We start from the raw sequence: 23,088 nt of genomic DNA, 5'->3' as shown, positions 1-23,088 counted from the left end.
AGGCTTGCAAATGAACTATAATATGGTGATTAACTATAATATGGTTGGATCGCCCCCCCTAACTTCAGCCGGACCCCCCTACATTTTTGGGCTGGCTACGGGTCTGGTAGAGTGTATCATCAAACATTGACAGATTGGTCAAGTGTTCCACTAAGATTGTAAATAAATTGATTTTTTCTGCTTTTCTGTAGTAAGTAAATATTTTGGTTACCGTTATAACAGGTTTTGTGTTCCTGTGATAGTGTAAGACGAACGATTTTCTAAATTGAGTATAGCTATAGAACTCTTGTGAAAATGTTATACATTCTCTAGTACGGCCCTCTATTATTGGCTTATCTCCTGTAGCTCAACCAGCCACATTGCTGAAAGGGTCGCTATGTCCAATAACAACAATTTCGAGCAAATATTTCATAATTATTTACTTGTATTAATCATGCGTTTGGTTTAGCCTAAAGTTCATAATTGTGAATCATAAAACTACTTTTTTTTTTCTTTTTTCTTTTTGGGCTGAGAGAGGATGGAGTAGACGATGACCAACATGGACAGTATTTACTTATATTTCTGTCTGGAAATTACGTAGTAGTTACACCCTCAAATATTCTAGTGGCAAGGATATAAAATAGCATCATCCATACGCTCTCATCTAAGAAGGAAGCGTCATCCATACTACTCTAACGAAGTTATTTTAATTTCGGAATTTCTATTTGGCCCGACACACACAGAATCCGTTGACAAACGGTCTAATAATATTCCGGATGAAGTACGAGCTTCCCACTTGTGTTCTCATAACCTCCACGTAAAAGCACACCTACATACCCTTACTCATTGAAAACATCTGTGGAAATAAGAGTGAATATTTCCACCTACTATTAATGCAACTTCTTGATTTCAGAGTTTTAAAAAGACGGCCTACATCTGTAAGGAAAAGGATCTTAGAAAAGAAAGAAAGAGATAAAAAATGAAAACTTTTGCCAAATTCAGTTGATGTAATCTTCAGTTCTTGATGCAAATAGTCATAAACATATCTTTCGGGCAGATCAGCTCTAAAACTTAGGTTGTAGTCTTTTTTGGTTAATTTACATACATTCAGAAATTCCCGCATCATATCGCTTGTTTACCTGTACGTAGCAAATTGAGACATTGAAGATAGTCTTAACATTTTTCTGCGGTGTTGAACATCTATTAGATTAATTGATCATTGTTTCACATATATTGAGATGAATATTTATATTTTTTGCGATTAAACTTTGTCTCATTTGTACTATGGGTGAACACCTCCAACTAAGAAAGTTCTGTGAAGACTGCTTGATATTGTGGCGGTGGAACACTGTAGTGAACATATTTTGAAATTAAGTATTGTTGTGGTATGGTATAACTAGTGTATTTTACTAGAGGGATTATGATCCCTTACTTCTTGATTTGATTCTGAGTTTAGCACCTTTTCAGCAGCGAGGGTATATGAAACATAGATCTACAGCTTAATATGGAATCCGAACCACATGAGCTCCCGCCGAAAATCGAACCTGGGTCTCCCGCTAAAGGCGCGCACGCTTACCGCTCAGCCACGCGGGAGTTTACCCCTTACTTCTGGAAATTGAAATAATTTACCTGTGGTCTAACGGTATTCTAGGGGGCCCCTAGTTACAGCTTATTGTTGGATTATGCAACCCACGGCCAGTCGTGCTCCTTGTTAGAAAAGTAGACAAGGCGACTCGAAATTACCCTGCAGATACAACTACTAATTTTCTTACAATGTTAGTGTAAGAATTTTCCTTACTATGGCACTTTCGTTCCCTTTATGTTGACTTTCTTCAAGTTAATGAACTATCAGGATCAATGTAACATAAAACTTGGCCACAGTAATCGAAAACGTTAGATTTATCAGGTGGAGTAAAATTGAAATATCCTTGGGAGTCACTTCTTCAGTGTTATCAATAATGACATATTGCAATGCTGTTTCTCATTCGTAATAAATTGTACAATTGATATGTAGCGAATATTTTGTAGAAGGCGTCACACAAATCAAGTATATCTATATGTGATATTAAATGCATTTTACTGTAATCCAGTTTATTCCACGAGAAAGAGCTGTGCTGTATGATCTTCAAATAAAACTAGTGACTGTCGTTTTGTGTTGTGAAACAATGATAGACTTTTAAAACCATGGAAATCCAATATTGAAGTCGGAAACTCTCCCACTTCTGGTTTCAATGTAGAGATAAAGATAAATATGGAATCCTTTCTTGAGCAAAAACGGTAAATGATAGGATGAAGCGATTTTCTTTTGGAATCGAATCAGCGACCGAAAAAGAGGTTCCATCTCTTCCGTTCACACTGTATTCAAGCCGGAAGTGCTGGAAATAAACTATTTCTGGTGTTAACATTAATCACTCCAGCCACTCTGAATCACTTATATGCAAAATACATGTTTATAGTAACATGCAGTAACGAATGGAAAACATTTATTTCTTTTCGACGGACTTGTAAGGATTCGTTTGAGTCGGATATGATAGCGCATATAACTGTTAAGTGCATATTTTGAGTTATACTGCATATTTCCTAATTTTATTGCTGCATACTAACATATTTCATCATATATCACAAGGAAATAGGTTATATTTAAATTGATCTGAATCACTTTGTATACGCAGATGTAGAAATTATTGTTATTGTTTAAATAAAGCGTTGAGTTTGTTGCTCACAATCGTAGTTAAATTCACTTTCGATGGCAACATAGGTCATCAAGGGAAGATATTTTTGTTAAAAATTGAAATTTTATTTTCATAGCGTATTTATCAATGCATATCGCACACCCGGTGAAAGGCTGTTACCGGTACAAGTCAAAATTACACATTTGTGGGAACATGACTTTTAAAGTTTGTTATTCTATCAAACTCGCTCCCCTGGAATACGGGTATTTCTGCCATCTAGGAGTTAACTTGTTTAGTGATGTTTATGCGAAAATACCACCAGGTAGAGCTCCCTTCTCTCTCTCTCTATTCTCTTTTGAGCAATGATAACTCAAAATTTTCATTTTTTTTTGAGTTCTAACACTCCTCCGCCGGACGTGATATGTTAAATTTTTAGTGCATATTTGCATGCATATCTCGGTGTTTGTTTGTGCATGGAAATCCGGACTCTATTGATCACCAGAGAACAGAGACGCTAAGTATAGCGAGAAGCGGATTTTTGGAATCAATTCAGCACCTGATGAATACATTCTATCGTCACTCTTATCTCTTTACTAAACCCGAAAGTGATAGAAATCTATTTCCGGTCTCATTAATATGCCTGTAGTACTAATTCTAAGAGAGCTACAAATGACTTTTTAAACATGCCGCAATGCTCAAAATGAGAAGTTCCGTCTCGGGCTTTATTCCTCTATTCAAATTGGAACAGGTAGAAATTATGATTTCCGGTTTCAATGTAGAACGCTGCAATGGGAAAATGGTAATTAAGAACAATTTTTTAAATATGGATTCAGTACCGCAAGGACAGGTTCCATTTCCGGCTTAATTTCTTCTATTGCAACCGGAACTTGGTTGAAATTACTTAATTTCTTCTATTGCAACCGGAACTTGGTAGAAATTACTACTGCTTCCGGTTTTAACATTGATTCCCATGGTGTGGAAGCAGTGATAGAAGAAGAATAACGTTTTTTTTTAATACGGTTTGAGGAACCTAGGATGTATTTCATCTCAGTTCTTATCCTTCTACTGAATACGGAAGTAGTAAAGTTATTACAACTTCCGGTTTCAATATGGATTCCTATATAGCAATATTTATAAGCGATAACTAGAAACTGTTTGTAATGTAAATTCAGGATCCAAGAAGAGGCTCCATCTGTGACGTCTATCCGTCTGTATATAGTTACAAATCTACTACTTCCGGTTTCAACATTGAATTCACGTAGTTTGGGAGTCTACTGTAGTTTCACATGTAACGAAACTCATATATATAAATGTACGTGTACTAATTTTATACAAATCTTGATTTTTTTTTGTCTTTTTTTTTTTTTTGTGTGTGTGTGCAGGTCGTTACTACATTCTTAATATTTTTCCCTTCTTCCTAGAAAAGATAAACTTAAAGAAGATAGTAGCTACGTGCTCCTGATTTTTAGCTCAAAGAAAGGAACCAAAAGAATGATGCGTGCTTTTGTTGAGTAATTCACGTCATTCGTGTACCACAGTTGATGTTTGTGTGTTGTTTTATGTCCCAGGTGTAGTCCCGGTCGTAAAAACCACCGTAGCAAAATGTAGGGACACCTGTCATATCTGCAGAAAGCATCTCGCATGTTCTCTCCCTTGTCATCTTCCCTTGCAAGCTGTCAGTAAAATCACAAGGAAGGTTGTTTTAGTTACTGTTTTTGTGCACAGATGGAGTCAAGGGTTCCCCGTCACTTAACCATCTTGATGTATAGAAGAACCCTGTGTTTTATTGATGTAGTTCAAGTTCTTCACAATGTATACGTATACTACATATTGCAATTTTCGTGCGTCGCTTGGGTTATTTCCTCTCAAAAAGTTTTTTTCTTCGAGAAAATTGTGCACAAGAACTTTGGTGAACTTTTTCGTTTCTTTTCTTTTTTGCATTTTCTTTCTTTTTTGCATTTTCTTTTTTGTTAAATGTATTTGAGTGAATTTTGTTCCCGAGTCTTTAAAGTTCTCTCTTATATTGTCAGGGTTCCTTCAGGATTTGAAAAGTCTCGGGTTACTTAAGAAGATGGTGTATCTTTTTACTTCAGAGTACATGGACGCCTTTTGTAATAATCTGCACACATTATAATTTGCAATGCCTTCATGGGAATGTAGTTTGTGAAGAACCTGGCTTCTTGACAATGTAGAAATTAAAAGTGCCTGATTAATTGACATGTAAAAAAGTGACGACACAAGCTTTTAGTATTTTTTGGGAGGGGAGGGAAGGGGACTAGCAGAGACATTATTTGCCTTACATTATTTTAAGGCAAATATACATCATGTCTGGGGAGAGTGGGGGCAGGATTAGTCTGCTGAGGGCGCCACCACCGTTGCTTCCCTCTGGCATCGTCATTGGTGTGAAACCATATTTATACATTCTTCTGTACAATGATGCTTGCAGTTTTTTTCTACGGAGACAAAAGACCAATACAAACGCAGTTGCAATTACACACCAGACATCTTGATGCTCGCGTTCAAATGTAAACTCACCCATGTCATTTTGTGGGGCTTTACGAAAGGTATCGATTGCTCTATGTCTCAGCTTTGTATATTTTCCCCCTCATTAAACGTTATGTATCGATTGCTCTGTGTCTCAGCTTTGTATAATCTCCCAATTAAACGCTATGTATTGATTGCTCTATGTCTCAGCTTTGTATATTTTCTCTCGTTAAACGCTAATAACGTAGAATTAACTACACTAAATAAAAATGAACGAATTATCAGAATAGATATCTGGGAAACATTGACAAGGAAGTAACTCACATATATGTATATACAAGTTGTATATTTTCTTTTGGTGCTCTGTCTGACAACCAAAATACACACACAAAACACCATTTTTATAGATGGCCAAGTTGAACACTTCCTCAAAGTAAATGCTGCTATACAGCAAAAATTGTTCGGAATATTGAAACAGTTCCGAAACATTTTTATACTTCTCTAGAATACAAGATTGCCAACTGGAACTTACTACAGCGCTAATATCATAGAAGCATATATCGCAACGCTATCACTATTATTTAATTTCCGTACAATTTCTACTAACTGAATGAAAATTCTACGAACTGAATGTATGATAAAAATAAATTGTCTGCGGAATACCGAAGGAAAAAGGAAAGTTTAAAATGTGATATCTATTTGTTGAAATTATTGCCATTTAAATTTCTGCACGCGAGCAGATGAACGAACAACGACCATCCCAAAATTCCTTTTCCATCATGTAACGTGAGAGTCCAAATAGAGCGCCTTGAATAGCACTCCAATTGTCGCTCTTAAGTGAAAATGTATATTTTATAGGAAACATTTGCTGTTGATTGTACTTTATATCAAGACAACATATTTCTTATCAGATATAATCATTTCTCTTCGTAATACCGGTTGTTGTGGTTTTGTGGTAGGATGTTCATGCGGTGAGCTATGTCCTGTTTGATAATAATGTGATTTTTTTTTTTTTTTTTTTTTGAAGTGCGTAGCAAATTTTGCTGCTTATAAACATCGTGCGTAATACACTGAGATACTTCATTACTCGATAGATGGTAAAAATAAAATCGGCATTATACAGAATCTTATGGCTGAACCATTTGAAATGAATGAATTTTTGAACGTAGTTAGAGCTTGGCTTGGACCGGGTTTTTATCATTCTCTTTCATTAAAATTTACGTCAGTAACAGAGCAGGGAGATGCAACTCGGTATATAAATTCTTTATTGAAAACAAGTGTTCATATTCCCCCAGCGTTCTGGAAAATTACACTTCTAAGAGGGACAATTTCTATAACGTTTTCGTCGTCTGTCTCTTCATTACGAGAAGACGGCCGAACTATTTGAAATAAATTTCGGAATACAGTTAGCACTTGGCTCGATTCAGATTTTTGTCATGTTACTTTCATTAAAACTCGTTTCCTAAGAAGGAAAGTGGGTTCAAATATACATTTCAAATATTTTCTAAAAGCCTATTCTTCTCGTACGTATAATGGGCATGTCTGTTCGATTTAAGAATGAAAACATTTAGTTCAGATACTTGAACAGTCCTAGCATTATTTTAAATAAAAGATAATGGCGGATCTTAAGTATAAATGTACCGTGTTATGCAAAAGTGAACTAAGCGCCAAATTTTGAAAATCCACGTAAATGCGACGATTGGTTCCTGATAAGCATTAGAACGTTTTGCACAATCGAAAAGAGAGGAAAACCAACACCTTTCCAAAAAAAGAAACATAATTTCACTTTAGATTACGGCTACCTTAATGCTGGACATCAACCTTTAAACGTAATTTTCTTAAAAGTATGAAAGTGGCTCTTAGTTCGTTTTCGCATGACACGGTACAGCGGTGGACACTTCTAAATGGTACACCTTAGCCGTAAATCTCCATATAGCTGTACCATTTAGAAGTGTCCACCGCTGTACAAATGTATTACAACTAAACTAAATTTCCTGAGTCATATAAATACATGAAGAGTTGTGTCTGGCCAAGAGGGGCTTTTGGTTGAATGGTGTGTGATCAGCACGTTAAGTTCTATCGCCGTTTAACGTATCTGTCGGTCTTGATATAAAGTGAGTACATTGCGGTTCAATTAGGTAGTCTACATTATGATTTAGTTAGCTATCCAATTCCGTCACGATGGTGTGTCAACAACAAGAATTCAGCAGCGCCGTTTCAGAATTTGCTGGAGAAGGTTCTCTCCACCGACATAAGAATTTCACTCAAACGCGGGGGGAGGGGGTCCATCCACCCTCCTCAAATGAAATTTTGCGAGAATTCTATACTCCAACCGAGAATCGAATCTGGAACCGCTCAATGCTAAAGATGTGCGCACAGGCATCATTGGGCTATATAACCAAATACCGACTAGTGGTTGAAGTTGTGCAGACGAGAAGTTATCTAAGGACTAAAGTATTTTTTGAGGAGGGCGAAGAAGGGATAAAAAATATTTTCCATTCTATAGCACAAATTGATTTAAGAACAGGACTCCGCACTTATAGAAGTAGGGAAAAGTATATGGAGCAAGCTGTTTCGCACTCCCTTCTTGAACCTTCGGCAGCTGCCTAGTTCACACCTTTTTACTATGGCTCTGCCTATGATACAAATGCAAAGCCGTGTTCAAAAATTTCGTGCCACCTACCTCTGTTACAGCCCTCGTCGTTGGTCTAGTGGCTAGTGCGCATGCCTGTGGTACACGGTATTCCGGATTCGATTCCTTGGACAGCATTAAAATTTAAAAGCATTACAGTAGTTTGGATTTCACCTTAAACTACGTAAGCCCATGTCTCATAACTTCAGTGCTGGAAAGGAATGCGAAATTCCTACTAGCGAACTACCCCTCTCTTTATAATAATAATAATAATAATAATAATAATAATAATAATAATAATAATAATAATAATAATAAGAAGAAGAAGAAGAAGAAGAAGAAGAAGAAGAAGAAAATGTATCTTTAAATAAGCTGAAGTAAATCCACGAAATGTGAATCTTACTTTGTGACATGGTGGCTCAGTATTAGAACGTTCACCTGTGGTGCGAGAGATCCGTGGTTCGATTCCAGTTCATGTTGGTTTGTGGTGGACATTATCTTGTCCGTGGGTTCCCTGACTTTTTCTGTTTCCTCCCGCGCTCTTATCCCACCAACTATTTCATAAATCATTCGCTTTCGTTAGTCATCATTTCATTTTTGAAAATCTTATTTGGCTATTTAAAGTCTTTATTAGTACAAATTAAAATTCTAAATTGATCAGTTGATCTAGATAGAATTACGAGAATAATGCCTTTACAAAAGAGCTGTGTGGCCAAATTTTTTCCTTCTGTCTTTAATAAATGTATCTCTCGTCATTCTCGTTTGTTGATAACTTCACAACAGACAAATTCGAAAGTAGATTTCTTTGGATGAGAGAGAACAAAATTGTCTGTAATTACCGAAACTTTTACTCAGATTTGTCCATGTCTTCCGTACATCAATAGTGAAGAATGTGTAGGAGGAAAGTGTGCACTTTTCATTAGCATACACTGCATATTAGCACTGGTCCATTATTCACGTGACAAAACCTTAAAGAAAGACACAGCTTAATTAGCTTTACAAGGCCTTATTTGATTATGAATATTGAGATCCTGATATTTGGAAAATTTTTAAAGATGTTAGTAATGTTGTAAATAATGTACGGCATATAGACATATTTGAATGACAATTTCGTTCCATATTCCGCAATTTTTTTAAAAATAAATCTAGAATGTTCATTCCTGAACAATTGTGTACGAAAGAGTTTTGAAAAGTTTCCTGTCTATCGTGGAAGAGGGTTTGATATTTTTCCGACCTTCCATGGAAAAAGGAGTTGGAAAATTTTCGGCATGGAAAGGAAACAGATAGATTAGGACGAGGTTAGTGATCAAGTATCTTTTCTTCTAAGATCATAAATCCAATGATAATAACAGAGTTGTTCATATCAGCAGCGAGGCTATATGAGACGGGACCTACTGATTAACGTGGAATCCGAACCACATGAGCTCCCGCCGGGAATCGAACCCGGGTGATATTAACATAGAATTACATGATAGCATTGGTGAAGAAAGTCCTTCGTAAAACCCAATAAAGGAGTGGATTGCTGACTTGAGGAGAAGAAGAACGTCGGTCAAGGGCGAGGTGCGTTGTAGATGACCCGAAACTGCAGTAACTATGTCGAGAAAACTGATTCTGTGCACGAAGCATTGATCTCAGATAGAGACAAATTGGCTTGAAAAGGGTTGCAGAGTTAGTAGTGATACTTATGGAATGTGTTCATCACATTGTTAACAAGGAACTAGGAATGAGAAAGTTGTCCTCAAGGTGGGTCCCAAAAGAATTGAACACCTAACAGAAACAATATCGTTTACTTACTCCGCTCGCAATGTTGACCCATTTTGAACGTGATTCCTCTGATTTTTTCAGCCGTTTTGTGACTGTCGATGAAACGTAGTTCCACCACTACGATCCAGAAACCAAACAGTGATGCTGTGATGATATAGGTGTTCACCGTGGTTCCATATTTCATTGCGTCATCGTTCACTGAGTCTGCAACAATAGAAAGGGAATACACACGAGGTGTTAAAATTACAACTGAAACACTACAGAAATCACTTTATCATGCTCTCTAATTCTCGTATATATCTGGATCTTTCCATGTTAGGCCGCAAACTTTTGAAACTCCTCTCTTAGTACATACAAGTAGATGTATGCATATAAAAAAATATCTTTCATAAGAGGTTATTTTCCATAAAAACTAGAAATTGTTTGAAAATCTTTGTGATAGCAACAATATTCTAGAAATACCCGTAAATATGTTGAAACTCTCTTTTGGTGCAACTTGTTTAATATATAAACTTACTTATTTATGTAATATGCGCTTACAATTTTGGATTTCTGTACTCATTTCCTTTCGATATGTGTTGATTTTTATCTGGATCAGCTGTTTCTGAAATTTGTTTTATACAGAGAAAAAATGTATGAGTTGACACATACCGGTGCGTCATATCTTCGTTTGTTGTTGAAGACATATGGATAAAAGCTTCAACAACCCACCTCACTTAAGAGCTTTAAGTAAGATTTACGAGATGTTAAAATATTCTTCTTTGCTCTGAAGAGTTTCTTGCAACGTTATGTACTAAAACATGCTGCTTCAACATTCGAATATTCAATTCTTAAAAGAAAAGGTGGACTTCAAGCTTTCTTGAACATGACTTTATTTTTGTGTTTTGTGTACAGGTACTAGAGCAGGGATTCTCAGTCTGTCATGCAGGAAGTTGGCTACACAAAAATTGATCAAGGGTTACGCAATATTTTGAGCTGGTGAAACCAGGATGATATGAATTAAAACAAAACATTATAAACAAATATTTAAAACTAGTTTTAAATGCAAACTTTAGAGTAATACATTTGAGTAAACATATTTTTAAATTTATTTAAACACGTAATTTTTATTGTCTTAAAAGTATGGTGTATTTTTAAAGTTAATAATAGCGTGCAATAAAGTGTTTTTGAAAGCCGTTCAAGGTCTCATAGGAAAGCATATTTTCCTTTGAGAGTGGCAATTTGATGTAGTGTGTTCTGTGTGTAGTTTTGTTGTAGTCACTTTTATATCATTATTCTTTTGCGGAAGTGCGATAGGTTTTCATTATAATTTCGTTTTATGGTGGTAATTCGGGAAAGGATTAACTGTTAACAGTGCAGTTTTCTGTCAATTAATTGAGATTAATATGCATTTTAAATACATGTATAACGTATACATTCATTTCATAGCCATGGTATATACTAGTGCTGTTGAATTTTTGTTACATTTGCGGTTTTCGGTTTTTGAGAAAATCGGTTTTCAAAACCGAAACCGCAAAAGCGGTTTTTAAAACCGAAACCGCAAATGCGGTTTTTAAATCCGAAACCGCAAATGCGGTTTTCAAAACCGAAACCGCAAAAGCGGTTTTGAAAATCGAAACCGCAAATGCGGTTTTCAAAAACCGAAACCGCAAATGCGGTTTTCAAAACCGAAACCGCAAATGCGGTTTTCAAAACCGACATTTCGGTTTTATGAAATTTCACTTTTTTCAAAAACCGATTTCGACAGCACTAGTATATACTCGTATATGGTATATATCATAGACAATCGTTGTCTATGCACAGTTGAGCGAAAGTCTCTCCAACTCTTCTCTACAAGTATCCATAATTTATTTTCCAGATTACTGCGCAGTGTTTCATGATTTCGTCACTACCTTGCATGAGGGCGTTTCCTACATTTCTTGTCTCTTGGTATCCCTTGAAGAATTGCTTTTGTCTATCAATGATTGTTTCTTCTTGCAATACGTCCAGCTCATTGCCACATCAGTGCTTTAATTTTCATAATATTCATAACTTTTGTTATATTTCTGATTCACGTGATTTTTTCCCTCTCATTGCGAGTGATATCGAACATACCTCTCTCCACGCTTCATTATGTAGTCTACACACGGTGATACATCTAATGTTGTTAATGTCCACGTCTCCGACCTACATATCAAAACAGAATACATTAATCGAAAATTTTACGCTTTACATACATATTGGCATTTGACCTTTCAGTATGAAGCTGTTTCTTCCGAATACACTCCAGCCTAATTTAATACCTTTGGTAATTACTTCTTTAATGTTACTATCCATAAGTATCTTCTGCCGCAGAAATACGAGGCATTCACTTCTTCTGATTCCATATTTTCAACTTCAATCGTGACTTCCTTGTAAAGTTGTTAATCAAGTAAGAGTACTCTATGTGTAATACATTGCTGTATATTGACGTTAATGTTAGATCATTAGTTTGCTTCTAGAATGTAGGTTATTTAATAAAAAAGCTTAATGGAAAAAAAAAACAATCGTAATTTCTTCACATCTTAGGCGAAGTCAGCAAGATCGAGTACTAAGCCCCTTAGCTGTATTCTTGTTCCTGTCCATCCTCCGAGACAAAAGAGAATCTTAATTGCAGAAAAATCTGTGACATATGTGTAATTTTCTTAGGAGAAGCTTAACCCCTTTTTGCATGATTTTTTCTTTTAACGAAAAAAAATCAGTATTGGAAATCCTCATATGGAAACTTGAAAAATAAATTAAAACTTGAATTTTAGATTTTTCACTTAATCCCGACGAGAAATAAGTAAGTGCCTTATATGACACACTTACAACTCACAAAGAACATATCAGATGACACCAAACTCTCTTATTCATACAAGGCAATATTTCTCACAGCAGACAAAACAGTCATTTGGTGCCTTTGATAAATCACAGAAAAGCTAAAGTGAAAAAAGATATGCCATATATGGCACCGCATGCGGTAACGGATTAACTTCCTATCTTGAAGTCGTGTTACCTTTGCGACGTTTCTTGATTAAGGGCTACAGCGTCTGCCTTTAGTACACAAAGTTCCGGATTCGATTCCGAAAACACCGAGCTCTCTCACATTGATTCATATGCCATTTTAGGCTGTAGGTCTCGTCCTTATATAGCTCCTTTGCTGGCAAAGAACGTATTAATCAATCAACACTTCATACCTACTACAGTTACTCATTTGGTGCCTTATTTCAATATACACGATGTAGAAGTCAAATGGCAAATAGAAGTCTGTAATCGTAACAACTGTATACCTTACGCCCGTATATTCTAACGTTTCAAAATAAATTAGTGGATTATAAAAGACTGAAGATGGGTCAAAAATTATTTAGTAAAACGAATTAATTTCATCATTTTCATTATTTTAATACAACTCTAAATTTTGGGGGGTGAGCAATGTCCACACTCCCCAGTCAATGCTTGCGATAAAATCCATATACGTTCTTGCAAATTTCATATGTTTTTCTGTCGATTAATTTGCTTACGTCTACACCAAAAAATGAACAAAAAAAATTACAGGTAAAAATGAGTTTGTTCAATTAATGATGGAGGGAAATGGTGTTTTAAAATGTATACTGAGAACACCATCATTATTTTCTCTTTAATGACATTGATATTAAAGCGCTTTATCTTCGTAATGATTTCGTGAAGTAATTCAGCGGTTACGAAGAATTTATTACAATGCCTACAGTTATTTAAGCGAGAGATTCGAGTGATATTGGCTCTTGGATGTAACTGCTGCTGTTTGAGTACCACATACAATGTACATTACTGTATTTTCAACCAGCAGAACATTAGTGTCACGATATATTAATGACAAACGTTTCCAGTAGAATAATAACTCATTTTCAACTACTGTGTAGCAATAAGCCAATTTTTTTTTTTTTTTTTTTATATACATTTCCATCTATAGGAATAATGAGGTCTGTTCCTCTAAATTTTTATTTTTCCCTAACTTTTTGTACAGTCTTTCTTAAAAATAAGTAAATCTTGGCTCTGCTTCACAATCAGTCAGATGAATTAAGCATGAACAATACCATGTACTATATAATTAGAAAAATGCCTTCAAATTTAAAATTTCTGTTTAAACGTGTGTTATAAATGTTGAAAACATATTTTCTTTTTTCTTCTGGTTGTAAAACGTTTAATTAAAAAATACAGGATGTCTGAGAAGTCCCCGTACCCCTAGCAGGAAAGCAATACTGTTGTATTTTTTTTATAGTTTATTTAGTACATATTGTAATTGAGCTTTTACATATACGAACTATATATCCAATGAATCTGTAATTTAAGCGCTTCATCGTTCTGCGTCCACAGATGTATGTGTCTCATATGCTCTTTCGCAAGTTGCGGAATATCACAGGAGTTAGTCTATTGTTGAAAGGCTTCCTCCACACTTTTCCCATAATTCTTCATCTGTACTATACAGGATGAGATATGTATATAACCTGTTTATTCCTCACAATGATTGTCTGATGTTGTGAGGACCTGCCTTCGTGGAGACCTTGTCAATGGAAATGGAAATGATTGAGAACCACGCCTGGAAATTGTTCATTAAGGAAATCACATAACTAAAGAGCAAAACGAGCTGAAGCCTGCTGTGTACATACTCTATCCATGATTTCCTTCTCTTGCACCTGAGGCATTGACAACGTTTGCAACATGTGCAAATATGAACGTCCATTCAGATATTCTTAAATATATGGTATATGTGGTCGAAAAAGATATCCGTGCGTGCATCAAACGCACATTTCTACTAACCAGGCACGGTTGCTTTACGAGGCGAGGGTTTGGTAAAGAGATCTCGCCGTCATTACCTTCGAAATTGTTCATCCAGTGTGTGTAGTCGTTCGTGCACCCACACATATGCCACTAACCGTACTTGAACTGTGAACTACAACCACTCACCTTAACCATGGCTTCACAGCTGAAATGCACCGTGTGACTTGAACGCGGAGATACTAGACAGTGCCGTGAAATCTGTGTTACCAGTATCGAAGCTAAAATTACAATGACGTCTCTGTTCACTGTAATATTCAAATCTAGGGACAAGCACTTCTCGGACATCTTGTAGTGTAAATATGTATGTTTTTAGTATCCCTGATTAAAAAAGAAATACCCAGATAATGTAACAATAACTGTCCCCATATTTCTAATAACCTTCACAAAGACGCCGAAAACAGGATCAAAAGTTTGATTTTTCGGAGTTTTCGGTAGACAGGGGTGCCCTTTTTTGAGGGGAGATTCCATTTTATAGATTTAAAGCAATTCAATCATGTAGGCCGTATTTATACGAGCTTTTGTGTAAATATAGGTTATGTATACTAACGTGTTATGTATTATAGGTGAATAGTACTATTCCAATTACCTTATTCATTTATTTCTCTTTTGCAGGTAGGGGCCGACAATAACAACATAGACATGAGAACTAAAAAATTGTGTGACACATACAGCAAATAAGGTACAGTTGATACGAAGCCTGTGTTGGTGTTTTTGTACATATTTTTGAAGTTGAATATAAAAATGATTTTTTCATATTCACTTAGAACAATTAGTAGTTTTCTTAATAATGTGTAGGTTCTGTAGAATTTCTCTATGGAAGTGGTATCTGCGTTTGAAATTAAATATTTAAATAATAGATCAATATATAAGAGAGAATAAAATATATTTGAAGTAGAAATGGCCAAAATTATCCGGATACCGGAAAATTTATTTTCCGGAATCTGAAATTTCACTTTCCGAAATCGGAATTCTTTAAATTCCGGAATTTTTTCGCATTCCGACATTTTTCCAAATTCCGGAATTTTTTCGATTTTAGTTTCCGGGTTCCGGAAAGTAAAAATTCCCCATTCCTAATTTGGAGTGTTTTTATTTTATTGCAAACAGTACTCCATGGCCGGAGAATGTGAGGAAAGGGATAGGCAAGGGTGCCGATCCTGGGGAAAGGGCCGAGGGCCCCCGGGTCCCCCAAAGCTCATATGGGCCCCCGTATTGTTTTTATGAATATACAATATTTTGCATAATTTGAATGCAATTTGTCTTAAAATCCTCATATATATACCTTCTACCTCAATGCCCCCCAATTTACAGAGAAACCGGCGTCCTTGGGGATAGGTTACCAAATTTGGATTCGAAGAAGGAAGTCCATGGCTACTTCCATTAGTATTTGAATACCGTATTTGCTGATGTGTAAGACTTTTTTGGAGGGTGAGGAGTAATAAGTAAAATAAAAAAGTTTTCAATCTATCACACTGTATCACTTTAAAAAAAATGTCACTAGGGTCCTTCATATTTAGATATGTGTCAAATACTACAAAAAATAAACAATGCTGTAAAACCTTCTTTCAGTGTGGAGGACAACATTCGAGGAGTCCTTGTTGACAGGAGTAATCTTCTCTCCATGTTTTTACTCGACTAGCAGGCTCGTATCCACGGGGGAGCATGGGGGCAGGATTCCCCCTAAATTTTTAGTGCCCCTTTAAATTTTTAGGTAGTCTTCCAAATGAACTATAATATGGTGATATATATAAAATATATATCACTATAAATTGGTTGGATCGCTCCCCCCTACATTTTTGCGCTGGCTACGGGCTGTCGACTAGTGTCGTAAATTATCTTCTTTGCCGTGAAAATAACGGATCGTAGTTTGAGACGCGACACTGAAGGAAAAAATGAATTTTATCCCTTGCAATTATCAGGAAAAAAACCTGCGGATTGGTGACCAATGAGGTTCACCTTCATAATCAATATGTGACGTTAGTAACGTTTTAATGTCGAAGGCAGCGTGAAGTTGTAGGTTTAGAGTGGTTGATTAAACACAGACGTTAATAGTTATGCTGTACAGAATTTACGAGAGGACATTTGAAATTGAGTGAAATTAAAGATGGCACTAGATGCTTGGAGGTTCAGAGTAGGTGAGTGATGTTTGAGGAAATAGGAAAATGGATTCGAGAGAAAGTTGTGCTATCTTTGTGTCGATGTATTTAGATATCTATCAAATAAATTGTTCTTTACAAAAAGTAGAAGTCATGACCAGGTTTTCTTCCAGAAGATTTTGTCCGGGAACGTGCAAGCCAAAGTGAGAGTCTGTAGCGACATACTGTTTGTTAAAGGTCATGCCCTGCATAACGGTGATATGTAATCACGATTCAATTACTCTACAAGGGACGTATACAAACTGTGACAGCTAGATATTTATGAAAATTGGTACCCTGACTATGTGAATCGCTAATCATCGTGACGATAGTCATTTGGTGCGGAAATGCCTCGTTTACTCGCTACGTATAATACATATACCAGCAGTAACACTTTCCTTGGAAAAGGATAACTGCAGCAATATTAATACATATACGAGTACATTTGTTCATTTCTCTGTACGGACCCCATAATTTCTCAAATTTAGAAACTGATATCTTCTTTATTTGGCAACACTGAAAATCCATCTTTTGTCTGTTTTCTTTCACGTTTTATGTCAATTGTTTTAATGTTATAAAAAGATATACATTTCATTTGAAAAACTATAAGTTTCTGTTGGGATGGCAACGCTGCTTGTGTGACACTACTGCCGTGTTCTTGGTCACATGTCCCCCTCCCGTAGGTATCAGGTTACCTATACGTTTTTCATTTTCTGCCTTTTTGCGGCGTTTTTTGGGGTATAACTCGACACCGCCTCACCCGGTCACTGCTTGGCATATGTATTATTATACATAGCGAGTAAACAAAATATTTCCGCACCGAGTGACTATCACCACGATGTTTAGCGATCCACAATTAGTCAGGGTACTAATTTTCATAAATATCTAGCTGTGACGGTTTGTATAGGTCCCTTGTTAGCTACAAGGGGGGTGGAGCAGGGTTACATATCACTGGGTTTAAAATGGAGGTTATTTTTAGATTTCACAGAAGTATTCGTAATTATTTGTTGACGAATCTCTTGATGACATAGCGACGAAATATAGTTTTTTATCTGTATAAGGTTGATCGAGTTATATCCAACACATTTTCGAAGTGTGCATTTTTTACGAAAAGCCGTACCGCCACCACAGATTGTATCGGATTACCAGCATTATGGGACAATCACTCGAATCGTAATTTCCACTTCAACAAACTACGTTGAAGCACAGGGATAGGAATTATATCCCATTCCTTTCTGCATATTTTCTATAGTCCAGCGAGGGCGATGATAAAAATGTCATTTTGGCAGTAAGAGTGATTATAAAAAATGTTTTAACAGTCAAAATGTACAGATAACATGTCAGGGCTAGTGACAGAAATATCGTATAAAAGTGAATATAACACGGTTTCCCGTTTCTGCTTCATGTCCTTATAAAATCAGCGGATAGGGTAGACGTTGTGATCATAAAGCTCTTGATTCTTGTTGGATCCGTACAAACAAAATAGTTTATATCCTTCCGATTCATTGGGATAGTGATGGATTTCTGGAAATACGAAGCATTTACCTGCACGTTTTTGTGCACCTTCAATTTCCTCTCATAACTATCTGGTGACAATCAGGAGTTACTGCAGGGAACTTCTGTACTGGCGGTAAAACTCAGCACTTTCCTCACCTTTCCTTGGAAATGGATTACTGCAACAATATTAACGCAATTACAAGGACTGGATAAAAAGTGATGGGACATTGTTATAATTTGCACCTGGTTTTAAGCACGGAAGAACAACTGTTACATTCCTTCAATGTAATCATCTTCTATCTCAAACACCTTCTGCGACGTGTGTGGGAGGCGCTGTACACTGTCAGTGCGTCAATCTTGATCGATGTCCCGCAGGGACCGCCATATGACACGGATGATTGCTTCTCTTATGTTGTAGTGCTTTCCGCGAAGTAGTCTCTTCATTTTGGAGGAAAGATCCTCAGTAAGACCATGTTTCCATTTTACAAGAATCTTGTAGCTGTCATAAAAAAGACCTTGCAACCTGACCTTTCTATTTACTGTTAACATGTTACAACTTCCTGAAAGCAAGAAAGGTATCTCCACTCATGCAGCACTGCACTCTAGTGGACAAATAGTAAACCTCATCATTAAAAACGTGTATTTTGGCGCAGTTCCCCTCCCTGTCCAAAAGAATCCGTTGTTTCGGAAGCGGCGAAACTGGTTTTTCCTTTATGTCAGCGGGAGGGCGATAGCAGGTAGCAAGCAAGACGACCCAGAAAGTTGCACATTGTTTAACTCCTTGCAAGATGGAAAAAATGTATTCCCTTTCAAGACTATGTTTACATGGAGAAATATAGTAGGGTTGCAAGGTCTTTTTTTTTTTTTATGACAGCTACAAGATTCATGTAACGTGAAAACCACGCTTACGTACCTGAAAACATTATTGTGCTCTGCGCCCACGTGTCTCTTCAATCTTGATCCATGCACGATGTTCGTCTTTCCGAAACATATTGTTAAGCCGCTTCTACTTTCCTCCTCTACTTTACAGCACTACTATGAATTACACACAATCATTACCACTCGACACACTTAATCGCCTCATATTCCCTTATCAGCTATGGAATTCTCATAGTGCTGAGACACAACTCTCTGATCTATTGAAAATAATGTTGCCACTACTTTTATCCAATCTATGTAGGCTTATTTTTATATTACTAATTTTGAAGCTGAAGCATTTGAATACGCGACAAAACGTACTAGCGACAAAACGTACCACCGACAAAACGTACCACTTACCCTGAGGGCTGCTTGTGAAGGGTTTTCTTAAAACACTTTAAGTAATGACGAGCGACAAAACGTACCACTTGCCTAGAGGGCTACTTGCGAAGAGTCTTCCAATCAGCCATCAAATAATGTCAGGCGACAAAACGTACCACTTGATAGGACGGTATCAGTGGCGTAGCACACTTTTGCGGGCCCCCCCGCAAAGTATAGAGAAGGGGCCCCACTTGTAAAGCCGACACAAGTAAGGTGGAAGTTCTACTTCTTTAAAACTTTATTCATCGCAAGACTTCGGGGCCCCTATACATCGGGGCCCCCCCGCACTGCGGGGGTTGCGGGGGCAGCTGCTACGCCACTGGACGGTATATAAGTATATATATACATGCCAAAATAAGGTTAAAAGTTGAACAGATTGGTGGCGAGAAAAGTACCGATGCAAGACCAAGATTAAGACCACGCCTGCAAGATTCTCGCAACACCAAGACCATACCTGCAAGATTCTCGCCAGACCAAGACCAGCAAGAATCTTGCATATGAAATATTTGAATATTTGCTGATTTCCATCACACTTTATCCAGGCTTTGGACCAGAGACGGATAGACATTATTAGATGGCGCGGGCGCTTTCTCCCACAAGGGCCACCAGCATCTCAATGTCACAAATCAATTGCACAGTTTTCTTTCTACAGTAAGTCAATAGTATTAACAATTGACAATTAAAACATGATATTCTTTCATCAGTATATTATTCTGAATTGTTCAAAATATTATATGAAGTTCAAGGAGAACGTATACTATATTACAAAATTAGCAGATACTTTAGTGTACTAGTTTTTGATATCACTGTATCTATCACTTTTGCATTCGAAATATTTTTTTTTAATAAATCTTTTTCAATAGACATCAACAAAATGTTTTCAAATGTTCCTGAGACATGGTACTCGTTAGCCTATTTTTTAATGTATTTAAGTTTATTTCAATTTTGAAAAATTTCTTTCACATGTTACCTGAGTTACGGGCAATCAATAAAACTTTGTATGCTGGAAACCTGGATAAGTATTACTGCACAAATTACAATTCTGCAAAATTAAAAAGCAGCACATTGGACAATTTTGCAACACGTTTTGCATTCGCTCTCCTTGTAAAAAAAAAAAAAAAAAAAAAAAAAAAAAAAAAAAAAAAAAAAAAATAAATAAAATAAATAAAATAAAATAAAATAAAATAAAAAAATAATAAAAAAACCCCTCCTAATTCTGAATCACTTGCACCATCAGCACAGTCATTTTTCCTCGGTTGTGCTCGTCATCAAGACTGACTTTCAAGGATATCCACGTCCTTCAAAAGTCCAAGAGAATTCATTTATAGTATCCCTAACTGAAGTTTTTTTTAGAAAATATGTAAATTTATCGAAAGGCACGTCTGAAAGTTCTGTTACTTGGTTGAAGTGGCTAGGGTCCAAATAATTCATAAAGTACATTGCTTCTTGAATCTTGAAGAAATACTCAAAACTACTATGTCCAATATTGTCTTGAATGCTTCGATGCAGTACCTGGTCATTGGATAGAAGCAGCTTCATCTTCATATTCACAGGAAAAACCTTTGTCCATCTCTGAAGGCGAATTGTCGATAGGTCAATAGAAAAAAAAGAAATCACGTTCTAAGTCTTCAAATTTGTTATTGGCCCATTCTGCAAAGCTTAATGCTGCATTCTTAACGGATTCAAAATCATCTCTCTACTCTTTCAGTTGGAACAGAGTAGTCTGCACCATTCGATAGGACTACACTAGCAGCACCCTCTATTTGGAGATAGTTTTACAGAGAGGTCGTCACTTGAAATATCTTAAGGAACATTACTGCTGTCCGAATTGTTTTGAACTTGAGAAGATCTTTTAAATATCCTTTCGCTTTACACCTAGCTTTTGGTTTGATATTTTCTGTAGAAGCAATTTTCTTAATTGTTATGATAAACTCTATATACAAAGCACTTTTTGGGTTCGAAAAATGACCAAACTTTTTCTGAAAAACAGTGTGTTTTCTACCATCTTGTTTCCGCAATAACTGTAAGACGCCTTTGTTAACATTTGATCTTCCAAATGTACATTCGCTGATAAGACTCACGCATAAATATCGCACAGTCATTCAGCATAACAATGACACAGAATCAATTCAATTTTTTGTCAGATCACATATGACATGATTGAGTATATGAGCGTAACACCACACGTGTAACTGAGTTTCTTAGTAGTTAAGCGGTTATCGTATGCACCCTTGTCGTGGGAGACCTGGGTTCGATTCCCGGTGGGAGCTCATGTGCTTCGGATTTCCCGTAAATCAGTGTGTCCCGTCTCATATAGCCTCGCTGCTAAAAGGGCCGTTAAACTCAAAATCAACTGAATCACACGTGTAACTGATCATAGGTGAATTGAAAAAATCCAAATATTGTCCTTGCATGTTACTTGAGCCATCGGTTGGGGCCGCGGTGGCTCAATGGTAGAGCGTTCACCTCTGGTGCTTGGAGTCCGGGTTCGATCCCATCCCCCGCCATGTGAACTGTGTGGTGGACAAACACAGTGTGCGTGGGTTTTCTCGTGGTTTTCCCGTTTCCTCCCACTTTCTTCATTCCACCATTTCATTCATTACTCATCATCACCGTCTCCTTTAGCCTAACCGGCATAACTGTGGGACGTAAAACTCACAGATTTCATTTTATTTTTTTTTGAGCCATCGGTTGAATTTCAAATACACTTCTTAATATCAAGGTTCAATTTCTGCAGAATTTCCAGCAGTAAACCGCAAAGACACTGGCCTGTGGTAGATGTGTATTTTACAATGACAACAATACTTTGTTTAACAACCATTTTAACAACACCGTAAAACAACAGAGCACTGGCCTGAAACTACTATATCTTGAGTAGTGTCTAATAGAATAGAAAATATTGAATCTTGAGATACTTCTTTCGAAATATCTTCTCTGATAAGTGTGAGCATTCAAAACATAATTCACCGTGTTTAGTAAAAGTTATGCGACCACTATCCTGCTTACTTCCTCGTATATGACTCTTCTTGGTGACCTTATCTAAATTACTTTTAAGCAGAAGATCAAATTTGCTTAAGAGAGAAATAATATCCAAAAAGTTTCCATGATCTATAGCTGTGTCTTTCAGTTTATAGGCTGCTACATTTCCTCTGTAAATGAGCCCTCTTTTACCAATGAGTTTCTGCACTTTGACAACTCGATACATTACCTGTCTATTCTTCTCAACCTTATACTGCCGTTGTTTTTTTACCTGCTCATGAGGAAGTAGTTTCTTAACATGAATTAGTACGTTTTGTCGTGGATTAAATATCCGAAATGTTTTAATTAGTCCATGACAGGTTGTAATTTATATAAGTGGTACGTTTTGTCGTGGAATAAATATCAGAAATGCTTTAATTAATCCATGATATGTTGTCATTTATGACAGGTCGTCAAAAGTGGTACGTTTTGCCGCGAAAATTCAAATGGTACGTTTTGTCGCTGATACGTTTTGTCGGGACACCAAGCATTTATCTATACCCTTCCACCGAAAAGAGTACATTTTCGCATTTTCTTAAAACCATACGGACTATTTTTACGGCTTAAAATAGAGGACATGTCCGGATAAAAGAGAATGTCTGGTAACTCTGGGGTGGGCTCCGAGCTCTAAAAAATGGCCCGGAAGGGTTTCTAAAAAGAAAAATTGGGAAATTTACATTTTTATGTGTATATCAACAAATTGATTCAGCATTCCATTATCGGTAGATCTATGTAAATAATGACTAGTATTAACATTCTTACAATGTTTCATTTCCAAAGAAACGTATAATAT

General features: G+C 36.5%; 1 protein-coding gene across 2 annotated transcripts in view; it reads left to right on the top strand.

Annotated features, from left to right (window-relative positions):
• The window catches only part of LOC145692973 (muscleblind-like protein 1), a 1,077,958-nt gene that overhangs the window by 296,035 nt on the left and 758,835 nt on the right, over positions 1 to 23,088 (top strand). For both annotated transcript variants that reach the window (XM_081768578.1, XM_081768579.1), the window contains exon 2: positions 14,962 to 15,028. The gene's annotated coding sequence lies outside the window, so the exon portion shown is untranslated. The remainder of the gene's footprint in view (positions 1 to 14,961; positions 15,029 to 23,088) is intronic.

The sequence above is a fragment of the Thermobia domestica genome, chromosome 8 (genome assembly GCF_964235325.1).
Source record: "Thermobia domestica chromosome 8, izTheDome1.hap1.1, whole genome shotgun sequence".
NCBI classification, from domain to species: Eukaryota; Metazoa; Arthropoda; class Insecta; order Zygentoma; family Lepismatidae; genus Thermobia; species Thermobia domestica.
This window is presented reverse-complemented; position numbering and strand designations above follow the sequence as displayed.